The 14,258-nt window shown below is 42.7% G+C and overlaps 1 protein-coding gene across 5 annotated transcripts in view; it reads right to left on the reverse strand.

Annotated features, from left to right (window-relative positions):
• lhfpl2b (LHFPL tetraspan subfamily member 2b) overlaps window positions 1-14,258 on the reverse strand; it is a 163,866-nt gene that overhangs the window by 69,318 nt on the left and 80,290 nt on the right. The window contains exon 1 of one of the 5 annotated variants that reach the window (XM_048528101.2): window positions 7,671-7,787. The exons of the other annotated variants lie outside the window; for them this stretch is intronic. The gene's annotated coding sequence lies outside the window, so the exon portion shown is untranslated. Of the gene's footprint in view, window positions 1-7,670; window positions 7,788-14,258 lie in introns of those variants that run through there. 5 annotated transcript variants of the gene reach the window in all.

Consider the following 14,258-nt stretch of genomic DNA (forward strand, 5'->3'; position numbering starts at 1 on the left):
CTTGGTTTCTTTTATTCTGTTTTCATATTATAATCAAATCTGTAGTATTGCATACTATATTTCAGTGAGAGATCACCAGGTTTTTAAAAAAAATCTTTCAAGCCAGATTTCAGCCTGTGATCTGACTTCTACAGCAAGAACTTCAGCTGGGGTCAGAACATTACTCATACTTTGTAGATCAGCTAGGAGTGCCTTATGCTGCATGTTGCAGGTCAGGTAGTGAGGTCAGGATTGAGCAATTTTGACCACAGTGAAGAAAATGAGTTCAAAAAAGCACATATGTAGAATGTGTGTTGTTACATGACAAAGCTTGATGCTGCAGTCAATTTTAATTTGAAGGGCAATGTGTTGACTACTAAAGATAGGGTGCAAATCAGTGTCATTACAGAATAAACCTTATCAAAAAGCCATCAATGTTTTGAAGTTTATAAAAAGTTCTCCACTTATGAAACATAAATGATATTCTTCATTAAACTAGCAGGGAAAATGAATCAATTATTATAATTATATTTAATGTGCTACGGTACATTTGATTAATTTTCTGAACATAGGAATTAAGATTTTTCTACATCTGGCCAATCCTAGAGTTTACCAAAAATCCTACTTTCAGCTCACATAGGCCTAAACTTTACTTCACCATAAAACTATTCAGCTCTCTCTTGAATTGACTGATGTTGTTCACCCCATAAACTTTCTAGCCCATGGTTTCACAAACCTGTGTGTAAAGGCATCAAAACCAAACTGATAAGTTTTTTTGAGTCATAGAACATAGAGAACATAGAACATAGAACATAGAACAGTACAGCACAGAACAGGCCCTTCAGCCCACAATGTTGTGCCGACCATTGATCCTCATGGATGCACCCTCAAATTTCTGTGACCATATGCATGTCCAGCAGTCTCTTAAATGACCCCAATGACCTTGCTTCCACAACTGCTGCTGGCAACGCATTCCATGCTCTCACAACTCTCTGCGTAAAGAACCTGCCTCTGACATCCCCTCTATACTTTCCACCAACCAGCTTAAAACTATGACCCCTCGTGCTAGCCATTTCTGCCCTGGGAAATAGTCTCTGGCTATCAACTCTATCTATGCCTCTCATTATCTTGTATACCTCAATTAGGTCCCCTCTCCTCCTCCTTTTCTCCAATGAAAAGAGACCGAGCTCAGTCAACCTCTCTTCATAAGATAAGCCCTCCAGTCCAGTCAGCATCCTGGTAAACCTCCTCTGAACCCTCTCCAAAGCATCCACATCTTTCCTATAATAGGGCGCCCAGAACTGGACGCAGTATTCCAAGTGCGGTCTAACCAAAGTTTTATAGAGCTGCAACAAGATCTCACGACTCTTAAACTCAATCCCCCTGTTAATGAAAGCCAAAACACCATATGCTTTCTTAACAACCCTGTCCACTTGGGTGGCCATTTTAAGGGATCTATGTATCTGCACACCAAGATCCCTCTGTTCCTCCACGCTGCCAAGAATCCTATCCTTAATCCTGTACTCAGTTTTCAAATTCGACCTTCCAAAATGCATCACCTCGCATTTATCCAGGTTGAACTCCATCTGCCACCTCTCAGCCCATCTCTGCATCCTGTCAATGTCCCGCTGCAGCCTACAACAGCCCTCTACACTGTCAACGACACCTCCGACCTTTGTGTCGTCTGCAAACTTGCTGACCCATCCTTCAATTCCCTCGTCCAAGTCATTAATAAAAATTACAAACAGTAGAGGCCCAAGGACAGAGCCCTGTGGAACCCCACTCACCACTGACTTCCAGGCAGAATATTTTCCTTCTACTACCACTCGCTGTCTTCTGTTGGCCAGCCAATTCTGTATCCAAGCAGCTAAGTTCCCCTGTATCCCATTCCTCCTGACCTTCTGAATGAGCCTTCCATGGGGAACCTTATCAAATGCCTTACTGAAGTCCATATACACCACATCCACAGCTTGACCCTCATCAACCTTACTAGTCACATCCTCAAAAAACTCGATAAGGTTTGTAAGGCATGACCTACCCCTCACAAAGCCGTGTTGACTGTATTTGATCAAGCCATGCTCTTCCAGATGGTCATAAATCTTATCCCTCAGAATCCTTTCTAACACCTTGCAGACGACAGACGTGAGACTTACCGGTCTATAATTGCCGGGGATTTCCCTATTTCCTTTCTTGAAGAGAGGAATTACATTTGCCTCTCTCCAGTCCTCAGGTACGACTCCAGTGGAGAGCGAGGATGCAAAGATCTTCGCAAGTGGCGAGGCAATTGCATTTCTCGCTTCCCAAAGCAGCCGAGGACAAATCTGATCCGGGCCTGGCGACTTGTCAATCTTAATGTTTGACAAAATTTTCAGTACATCAGCTTCCTCTATCTCTATCCATTCCAGCATGCACACCTGCTCTTCAAAGGTTTCATTCACTACACAGGTCGTTTCTTTCGTAAAGACAGAAGCAAAAAACTCATTTAGGGCTTCCCCTACCTCCTCAGGCTCCACACACAAGTTCCCTATGCTATCCCTGATCGGCCCTACTCTTTCTTTGACCATTCTCTTATTCCTCACTTTTCCTAATCGCTCTTTCCCTAATCGCTCAAAAAAATTAAGATTTTTACAGAATGTGTAACATCCTTCAAAGTAATAAGGAAATACAGTAAAATGATGGAGCACAATGTGTATTAATGACTTACCAGCAATGAAGAACAAACTTTTGCCACACAAACAGTGAAAGAAATAAGCACAAAATTGAAGCCATAAAAAGGGCACACACTAAGCACAAAGAGACAAGAAGAGGATAAATAAAGAGAACACAAAAGAGTTAAGAAAGAAGCTGACTAAACAATCCAGAAAATCCAGAAAAACTGCAAACTTAAAATATAATGGAATCTAAGAAGAATGTACTTTAGACACAGGAACAAAATTCAGGATAGAAACAGGACCATGAGGGATACACATAATAAGCTGACATATAATGACATCAGAAAAATTAAATAACTTATTTGCCTCAGCGTTTAGGCAGGAAAACTAACCTGAAGGACAAGATATTAAGAAAACATAAAGCATTTATGATAGAAATTGTGATACAGGTAAACTTGAAGAGTAAAATCAAACCCTTGGTATTTGTCTGGCTATAGTAAAAGACGTCAGGGGAATGACAGTGGATGCACTTTAGAAATCCAATTATAGCCTTCAATAAATGGTTGAAGGAGAGGATAATTCCAGGGATTCGTGGGAAGTGCAGAGGAGTGGGTCGAACTGGATTGATCAACTGAAAGAGGTGGTGCAGCTAAGTAGTCTAATAACCCCGTCTTTGTTCTGCTATTTGACGATCATGACGAATGTGTTGCTGAGTCTTCCTCCCATTTTCACAACTCCACTTACTCCCTCCCAATTCCTTTGCACACAGTTTCCATGGACAGAGCTGATCGACTTACCTTGACCCACCTCCTTGAATGACTGACACAGACAGTCCCGGATGAGAAATGCTTACACCCTTAGCTGATGTCTGCATATGTTTCCCTGACCACAATAGCCTGACCTCAGAGCATCAGTGCTGTCAAACCACAGCATTGATCGTCGCCTGCTCCCTGGACAGCAGAGTCCTGGAGCCCCAAATCAAGAAACATAATCAGCAGAAACCTGACAGTAGCCTATCCCTGGGACTGGTATAAGAGGCTGCCCTACATATACTTTGCCAGGACCTCCTGGCTGGCTGCCTTCATGGAGGGGAGGACTTTTGGTGGATGCCTTTGGTGAGGACTACTCCCCTCACACTGAGAGACACGGCTGCCAGCTTGCTGCACATGCAATGTGTTTGCCACGTAAACTGCTGGCACACAGTGCAGGCATGAGATTGCTGTAGCACATTGCCATTTAGAAATATCTGCACAGCCGAGGCTAAAGGCTGTGCACCAGCTATTTGTGATGGCACTGACGGGCACCGCAAGGCAAGGCATGGAGTCTGTGAGTATGCAGCTAGGTGTTGAGTGAACAAGCACCAAGAGGGCAAGTGAGCCACTCCCTGAGAAGTAGCCTAATCCAAACTATGAGCTGGGTGCCTGTGAACAATGTCCTTGCAGCAGTTTCTCACTGCTTGTTGCTCCTGCAAAGAACAAAGAACAAAGGAAATTACAGCACAGGAACAGGCCCTTCGGCCCTCCAAGCCTGCGCCAATCGAGATCCTCTGTCTAACCTGTCATCTATTTTCTTAGGGTCTGCTCCCCGCCCATCCATGTACCTGTCCAGATATATCTTAAAAGACGTTAACGTGTCTGCGTCTACCAACGCAACGCAGGTCTGTGCCTCCTAACAGGGCTGTCAGCGGATCAGAGAGATGCCATGATGGCTGTGACAAGCACTGACAATACTGATGGACCAGGGCTGGGTGCGGCTGGCACCTGTAGATTGTGCCCTCAGATGTTGTTTGGTGCTGAACAGCATGGAGACTCCTTGCAGCCAGTGGAGAGGCAAATTCACCAGATAACCCCCTCGCCTCTGACATCCATGAATTCTTGACGTCTCTTTGCTCGGCATGTTTGTTAAGAGAGAAAGATGAATGTTAATCAGGCAATTAATAAAATGTTCAGCAATGTTAATCCCCATTAATCAGCCACTGCCTAGTCAGAAACTCATCTCACGACACATGAGAAGTATAAAAGACAGAGCAAGATGCTTCCAATATCAAGACAGGTCTGGTGGAACTTCTTGTCCAATTCTGCCAAAAATCCTGCGATTGCCCGAGTCAATCCTAGAAGACTCCTTGCATTGTAACTACATCTGCCCTCCCATCAGTGATGGCACTGTAGCACCTCAGTAATGTATCCATCTGATGCTGTCCGTATTGAATCACAATATGGAATTTCTCTCCTCCCAAATGGTTCTAACTTTTAACCTAATATTCTAGAAAATATGGGCGGAACATAGGACTTTAGAATGGGACCTGAATTACAACTGTGTGCCCTGATGCTTATCATTTGTTGCCTTCAAACTTTTATTGCTTGAAGACTGCACTTTCTTTTCACTGCCCATGTTGCAACACCATGGGTATCTGGCTAGTAAAGTTCATTCATTCCAAGGAACAGGCACATAAACCTTTGAATAGAACAAGCATGTTATTCTATTGCAAATGGAAAATATGAGCATAGGGTCCTTACAAAGGGCAGTGATGTATAATATTTACCAGGCACCAGGCACGTACTTACTCATGGAAATACATAACCATTCTGCAAACTGAATTGAATTGTTAGAGTCTGAACCATCAGTAGAGTATTAATTCTCAGAGATCACCACCCACTTAGCAGAAATATCACATCTAAAACCTGGTTTATGTTAAGCTTACCCAGATGTAACAAAAGGAACACCAAAGACCAGTGGACGGTGGTCTGTTTATGCCAGGAAGTTCAAATGTCATTCTATCTCTGATGGTGTACCTAACACTCATTTGACAGATGAGTAATTGGAACTTTTACAGAAAGCTCCGTCTTAAGGCCAATGATAGAATTGGGAGCTTATGACAGGAAACGTCAATATCAAATCAACTGTGAGATAGAAATTACAGTTTTTGTTTGAAAATGCATGTATGAGCTCATAAACCTTTTCCTTATGTTCCAGATACAGTGAAGTCTTTCTTTGTAGCCTACATTTAGAATGACCCTTTTCACACGACTGCAGTGCAGCTGAAAAATAAGAACTGCACTTCTTAATTCTAATTTGTATTTTAATTTTAATACCATCATTCCTCATAAAACAATATATGAAAAGTTGTTGTAACAATCTAACTTGCAATGGTGTACAAATTTCTTTGTTCAGGCACTCTGTAAGGTAGAATATTGCTGTCATTTTCTGAGTGGAGCAAGGTCACTGTACGAATCAAAGGATTAGAATGTCAAATAGAATACTGCATTGTTGAAGTGGTTGAATACAACTTGCATTTATATAAAGCCTTCCATGACCCCAGGACATGTCAAATCATTTCATGGTCAATTAAATACTTTCTTGCAGTCTCGTCACTTTTGCAGTATCAAAGGCCAGGCACCCACTTTATGTTCACACAACCTTCAATATTTTTCAGAAATGCTTTTGTTGTGAAGCCAATAATTGTATGTTCTGTTAGTTATCTTGAAACCATATAACCTGTTCTTCTTAAAATATTTACTAATCCTTCAAGATTTCTTTCACACACTAACAAAAGTCATGGACCTGGATTTTGCCATCGTAATGACCGGATTAAAGGTGTTAGCATTATTATGCCATTCAAACTGACAGCAACCTCTAGAGTCCACACATACATAGTTAAACACAGGAACGCAAACAGAAGTTGCTGGAAAAGCTCAGCAAGTCTGGCAGCATTTGTGAAGAAAAAACATCAGAGTTAATGTTTTGGGTCATAGTGACCCTTCCTCGGAATCCTTCTGTTCTGAGGAAGGGTCACCAGACCCAAAACGTTAACTCTGAATTTTTAAAAACAGGGTTTTTAAACAGCGTGCTGAATTCATAACTAGTGCTGGATCTGAAAATATTTTGTGCAATGTCAATTTCTCAGTTGTGATAATAAAATCACAGATTTTTAAAATAATTTTCTTTTACAGTTAATAATATTTCAGCTTCTACCAGAATTACATTGCAGATCTCAACCACTCATTTCTCTCTCTATCAAGTTTTCTTAAAAGTAGACAATTTTACATCTGTCTCTGGGTGTACGTGGTTCGCTGCTTCTCTTATCACTGGACTCGGACCTTCCAGTTTGGGCGCCCACAGCAAACTAACTGTGGAAAAGAGGAAATTTGTGCTACAGAAACTGTTATCCCTTTGTGGGCGGCCTACTTTTGAGGTAATTGCTTCCCCACCGACATTCCCCCATTGTATCTACAGAAACTCTGGATATATTCCCAGAAGTCCTGGAGTCAAACTGAACTCTAAACGTCAACTCTCCACGGATGCTGTCAGAACATCTGAATTTCTCCAGCATTCTTCGTGTTTGCCTGTTTCAGATTTCTAGCAGCTGCTTTTAGCCCTGGAGAGTACTACACTGAAGTCTAGTAACATAAGGTTGAATGTACAGATAGCACTTACTGTGCTTTCAAAAATAACCTGTAAATCTACTGGATGTGAATGCAAATTACAAAGGTCTAAACCCTGCTTCTCTGACAGATAAAACACAGAAAGAATTGACAATGTAGGACATCTTATTTATCAGAGCAGGCTCACATTTTTGGAGGAATTGAAGCCTTTCTCAGTTGTACTGAGAGAAAGCAGAAACATCTTATTCATGGAGTTTGTTGTAGCAAGCATTCATTGGCATTTCGCAAGCTTGCAATGAGCTCAGCTGGTCTCTTTTGTTTTAAGCAAACCTCTGTACGGCTTCAACAAAGTCGTTATGTGCAATCTGTTGTTTGCTGAACATTCGCAATGGTGTTTCAATAGGAGTCTCCAGATGGTGTGTGTAAAAGTCTAACTATCATTCTGCCAATGGGATTACCAGCTGCCAAACACCGTTATCGCCGGGCCATCAATCAGTTTTCAGCAAAGCCTTCAACCTCTCGGGTTACCTTTCCACACCAACCCAGTCAAGCAAAAGTTGCCTCTGGACATCTGCTAATCAAATTGTTTGTAAAACCCCCTGTAACAATCAAACCTGCTTAGGTACGGCTCCAAACACTTAAAGTGACATTCACTTACCTATTTATGGTCAGCTTTGCGTAAAGAAACCATGAACTTGTTGCCTTTTCCACTGACCCACTGAATGGGGATTGCTGGCTGTGTGAACAAGTGCTTACTGATAACCCGTCGCTGTTGTTATGCCAATGAGCGCTGAGCAAATGTGTGACTGTGCTGACAGTGCAACCACTGAAGCAGATGGTGAGTCGGAGTGGGAGTGAGAACAAGGGGCCAAGCTTAGTACAGCATTGACTCATTGTTAAGCCACTGAGGCACTGAGCTGATTTACTGCCTTTCACAGAAAACATGAAACCTTAATGAGGAAACAGGAATAATTGTAGACAGAATTAACTGCAATGCATCCTTTTGGAAAGACTTTATGCTGCAGAATCATAATGGAAGACAGAGAAAGAGAGGAAGATAATAACATGCACCTGGATTTTAAAAACAGGGAATTTCTGGTGTGTACTATTTTCTCATTTCATCACAGCAGGAACAATCAATTTTAACATTGGCGACATCCCACCTGTTCCCAGTGCAAATGTGGTGGGAGCAGCAGGAAATCATGTTGTCCAGAGATTGCCCAGCAACAGAAGGCAAGTGACTATCCTGAGGGATCACACAATGGGAGAAGCTGTTGATGGAAAGCGGAGACAGCAGATCATGTAAGGACCATAAAGCCAAAGGATATAGGAGCAGTAACAGGCTAGTCAGTCTATTGAGTCTACCATTCAATCATGGCTGAAATGTTTCACAACCCCATTCTCCCACCACTTCCCTGTGATCCTGATCCCCTTAGCAATCTATCTCTGTCTTAAATACACAGAATGGCTTGGCCTGAAATAACTCCACAAACGCCAGTATACCATCACCCAAGTCACCCTTTATTTACCCATCAGCAGTCCTTGAATGTAGTACTGCCTCATTTTCAAGATCTCTGACCCACACCCTTTTGGTGTGTTAGCCAGGGCCTTATTACAATCACTGCAGCCTCCACAGCTCTCTGCAGCAATGAGTTCCAGAGATTCACCACCCTCTGGCTGAAGAAATTCCTCAACATCTCAGTTCTAAAGGGTCGTCCCTTCATCTGAGGCTGTGCCCTCAGGTCCTAGTTTCTCCTACTAGTGGAAACATCTTCTCCATATCTGTTCTATGCAGACCTCTCGATATTCTGTATGGTTTCAAACAGGTCACCTGTTATCCTTCTAAACTCTATCAAGTACAGACCCAGAGTCCTCAACCGCTCCTCACAGGGCAAGTCCTTCATCCCCGGGATCATTCTTGTTAGCCTCCTCTTGGAACCCCTCCAGTGCTACCACACCCTTCCTTAGACACAGGGCCCAAATCTGCTCACCATATTCCAAATGCGGTCAGCCTCAACAGTACATCTCTGTTTTTGCATTCTAGCCTTCTCGAAATGAATGCTAACATTCCATTTGTCTTGAATTAAAAGCCAGAGGATATTCCTGCAGGGCCCAGCAGGGAAGTCAATTCAAAATGGAAGTATCTGACCTTGCAAAGCGTCCTGTGGTTCTGAACCAGTGTGTTGGCCTGGTGGAGAAGTGACTGATATTTCTTATTCATCATTGGCACCTAGTTTGCAGAACAAAATAAAAAGACGACTGACTGTGCTGCTGTGAGATAGCGCCCCCTGCAGCCGACTTTGTGGAGAAAATAAAAATGGTGTTCGACTAGTTCCCTAAGGCTATGAGTCTGGGAAGAAACCGGAATAATTTTAACTTCCTATGTACTGGTCAGGTAGGGCCAAATTCACCCCTTTGTTCAAAAGAAACTATGCACTTAGGCCCTTGTGTGTTTAGCTCTGACAAAACATAGCTTTGACTCAAATGGTGGAAACCTGGGACAAATGGTCAGGAATCAGCACATGAATCTAAACAGCCATGGGGAAATAATTAACAAAACAACAAAACCTCAGCAGAAGCAGTGCCCTATCCCAGGTATGCAACTGCTGCTTGATCAGACATGCTCTGGTGATCATGTTGTGGTGGAAAGGTCAAAATGAATGAATTTATTTGACGTGAGCATTTTTTATTTGGAGTCTGTAGCCTCAGCTTCCAGACACAAATTTCCCTTCAACTAGGGGACCGCATGCCAACAGCAACAAACCCAACCTTTCAGAAAGGAAGAAAATCGGATGCAAATACGTCAAGCAGCAGTACAGTGTCTCTCAGGCAGCACGGGTATTTTGTTGTTATACACTGTGCTGTTATACACTGACCCCTGCAACAGCAGTAGGTACCGTCTGCCATCTCTCCAAGCCTCAAATCCAGTCTGCATTGCCAACCAGTTTACAGGCAAGCCAGCATGTAGCCAATCACAAGCCAAATCATGCAGGGTCAAAGGGCAGCAAAGGGCCAACAACTAAGGCTGTTGCTGGCAAGTCCTTTAAACCCTGCATCAATTTTGATTGCATTGTTTATTCTTCAAATGATAATATTTTGCCATTTTACAGAACATGTTCCAAAGCCGTTCCTCAAAAATGACAAAAACATATGTCTTGCCAAGACATCATGTGGAACGGTCCGGGTTTCTGAAAACCACAATAATTTCAATTAGGGATTAGAAGGGGTTTTTGCTCAGTACAACATTGTGCTGGACATGTTGTTAAGCTTATTCTATTGCTGAAACCCCTGACCTTTTTTTGATTTTTAATTCTGATCTATTCAAACCTAGTTATGCAGATTGGTTAACCAGGCAGTTAAGCAGGACTAGGATAACAAAGTGTGAAGCTGGATGAACACAGCAGGCCAAGCAGCATCTCAGGAGCACAAAAGCTGACGTTTCGGGCCTAGACCCTTCATCAGAGAGGGGGAAAGGTCTGATGAAGGGTCTCAGCCCGAAACGTCAGCTTTTGTGCTCCTGAGATGCTGCTTGGCCTGCTCTGTTCATCCAGCTCCACACTTTGTTATCTTGGATTCTCCAGCATCTGCAGTTCCCATTATCACAGTTAAGCAGGACTTCTCGACAACAAAAAAAAAATCCGAAAGAGCTGCGGATGCTGGAAATCAGAAACAAAAACAGAAACTTCTGGAAAAACTCAGCAGGTCTGGCAGCATCTGTGGAGAGAGAAAGCAGAGTTAACATTTGGGTTTAGTGAACCTTCATCAGAATATAGCAACTGCTATTAGAGGCAGCTTTTGACTATAAAATAAATAGGGAGAAACGTATTAAAGCAATTTTAGCTGGTATGCTGAATTTTGGATTTTATGATTAAATATAAAACATTTTCCTGAGTTAAAACATTTAGCTGCTTCTTCTCGAAACAAACATGTAGCAACACAGGAGATATGTGGTGTAGTGGTGATCTCACTGGAAAAGTAACCAGAGTCTTAGGCTAATGTTCTTGACACATACAGTCATAAAGTCATAGAGTCATACAACATAGAAACAAAACCCTTCGGTCCAACTAGTCCATGCTGACCATGTTCCCAAATTAAATGGGCTCAAGGGAACTAGTGGATGTGGTGTATGTGGATTCTGAGAAGATTTTTGATGAAGTCCCACGTAAGAGGTTACTGGGCAAGATTATATCACTGGCAAGTACTGACAACTGGTTAACAGACAGAAAACGGACAGTAGGGATAAACTTCAACAAGTTGGAGTGCCATTGGGATCAGTGCTCAGGCCCGAACTATTCACTGTAGCTATCAACAATTTGAATAGGGAAGTTTTAAGGTTTAATTTTAATGTTTCCAAGTCTGTTGACAACATTAAATGAGAAGCAATTGAGAATGGTGGGAAAGATGTAAAGCAGTTTCAGGGAGATATAGACAAGTTGAGTGAGTGAGTCATGCAGCAATGAGTAATGCAGCATATCATGGATAAGTGTAAAGTTATCCTTTTTGGTGAGAAAAACAAAATGGCAGAGAATTATGTAATCAGTGGTAGATTGGGAAATGTTGTACGCCAGTCACTGAAAGCAAGGATCCAGACGCAGTAAGCAGTTAGGAATGCAAATAGGTATGTTGGCCTTCACTACAAGATGGTTTGTGTACAGGAGCAAGGAAGTCCCAACCGGAGCTATGCAGGACCTTGGTGACACCACATCTGGTATACTGTGTGCACTTTTGTTATCCTTCCCCAAGAAAAGATACATCTCCCAGAGAGGGAGCTCAGCAAAGGCACACCAGAGTGATTTCTGGGATGGCAAGTTTGCTGTTTGAGGTGAGGTAGGGTTGACTAGGTCTCTATTCATAGCAGTTTAGAATAATAAGACCATAAGACCATAAGACATAGGAATGGAAGTAAGGCCGTTCGGCTCTTCGAGTCCAATCCGCCATTAAGTCATGGCTGATGGGCATTTCAACTCCACTTCCCTGCACTCTCCCCGTAGACCTTGATTCCTTGTGAGATCAAGAATTTATCGATCTCCGCCTTGAAGACATTTAATGTCCTGGCCTCCACTGCGCTCCATGGCCATGATTTCCACAGGCCCACCACTCTCCAGCCACCCTTTCTAAGCCATACAGTATCTTGTAAGCTTCTACTAGATCTCCTCTCAAACTTCTAAACTCTCATGAATACAATGCCAGGACCCTCAGCCGTTCATCGTACGTTAAACCTAGCATTCCAGGGATTATCCGTGTGAATCTCCGCTGGACACGCTCCAGAGCCAGTATGTGATTCCTGAGGTGTGGGGCCCAAAATTGGACACAGTATTCTAAATGGGGCCTAACTAGAGCTTTATAAAGCCTCAGAAGCACATTGCTGCTTTTATATTCCAGCCTTCTTGAGATAAACGACAACATTACATTTGCTTTCTTAATCACAGACTCTACCTGCAAGTTAATGACGAGCCCTCATTGAAAAGTATAACTTTCTGCTGAAGTTAGACAGACTGGATGCAGGAATGATGTTTTCTCAGGCTGGGGGAGTGACAGCGAGGGTTTCAAATCACAGGGTGAAATGAAGAGAAATTTCTTCACTCAGAGGGTGGTGACCCTGTGGAAATTTCAACCACGTTAGTAGCTGGAGGTGAAGTCACTGAATATATTTAGGAAATATATAGATTTCTTAAGGTGTCAAGGAATATGGGGAGTACGGAATTGAGATAAAGGGTCAGCCATGATCCTGCAGGTCAGGCTTAATGGGCTGAATGGTCTATTTGCTATGTTTTTATGAAATCCACAATAGCAGGTTGTGAAATTTAAATGAAAATCTAGTCTAACGGTTACCATGTTACCGTTATTATAAAAATTCATCCAGTTTACCAAAGCGCGTCAGGGAAGAAAATCTGCCATCCTTACCTGGTCTGGTCTCCATGTGACTCTAGGCCCCAAAGCAACGTGGCTGACTTTTAACTGCCCTCTGAAATGGCCTAGAAAGTCACTCAGTTGTACTAAAACCACTACAGATGCTAATGAAAGAAATGAAAGCACCCAACTCTACCCCCGCTGACCCTGCAAAATCCTCCTTACTAACATCTCAGGGGTTCTGCCAAAATTGGAAGAATCAAACAACAGAGTCTGACAGAGTCATAAATACCAAATCATAGATGACAGGTAATGTCCCAGACACCACTATCAGCAGCTCTGTTTGCATCCTGTCCCACCAGCAAGGACAGACCCTAGACAGTTGGGAGGGAGTTCATCTGGAAATCCGCAACATTGACTCCGGCAAACCAAGGTTTCCTCTTGAGTACCATCTATCATAGTTTGTAACTGCCATAAAGCAGCATATCCTCCGCTCTGCCATTACCAGCAAGCTGGGATGTCAATCCTGGCTCAATGAAGAGTTGCAGGAGGATATGCCAGAAGCAGCAGGAACAGGGATTCCTAAAAATGAAGTGTTAGCTGCAATGTGGGAGTGCCAATGCAATAAGTTCAGCTATGTGGTCCAACAACTAATGAATCAGATTTAGACTCCACAGTCTGCCACATTCAATCATGAATAGTGGTGAACAACTAAATGACTAACAGCATAAGGCAGCTCCACAAAAGCCTCCATTCTCAATGATGGAAGACCCCAGCAAATCAATGTTAAAGATAAAGCTGAAGCATTCGCAGCAACCTTCAGCCAGAAGTGTCAAGTGGATGACCCATCTCGGCCTCCTCCAGTGGTCCCCATCATTACAGATTCCAGTCTTCAGCCAATGCAATTCAAGAAATGATATCAAAAAATGGCTAGTGGAATTGAACATTAAAAAAAAAATCCATTGGCCCTGACAACATTCCAACAATTGTACTGGAGACTTGTGCTCCAGAACTTGTTGTGCCCCTAACCAAGCTGTTCCATATATCTAAAACACTAGCACCTACCTGACTATATGGGAAAGTGTTCAGATATGTCACATCCACAAAAAGCAGAGCAAAACCAATACTATTACTCCATTATTGATCAGTAGTAAAGTGCTGGAAGGCACTGTCAACAGTGCTATCAAGAATACCTGTAAAGGAATACCTTGCTCACTGGCGATCAGTTTCGGCTCTGCCAGAGCCATTCATCTCCGCACCTTGTTATAAATTTAGTGCAGACATGGACCAAAGAGCTGAATTCCAGTGATGAGGTGACAGTGACTGCCCTTGATATCAAGGAGCCTGAACAAAACGGAATCATTGAGAATCAGGCAAACTAGGGCCGGTTGGATTC

The sequence above is a fragment of the Stegostoma tigrinum genome, chromosome 3 (genome assembly GCF_030684315.1).
Source record: "Stegostoma tigrinum isolate sSteTig4 chromosome 3, sSteTig4.hap1, whole genome shotgun sequence".
NCBI lineage: Eukaryota > Metazoa > Chordata > Chondrichthyes > Orectolobiformes > Stegostomatidae > Stegostoma > Stegostoma tigrinum.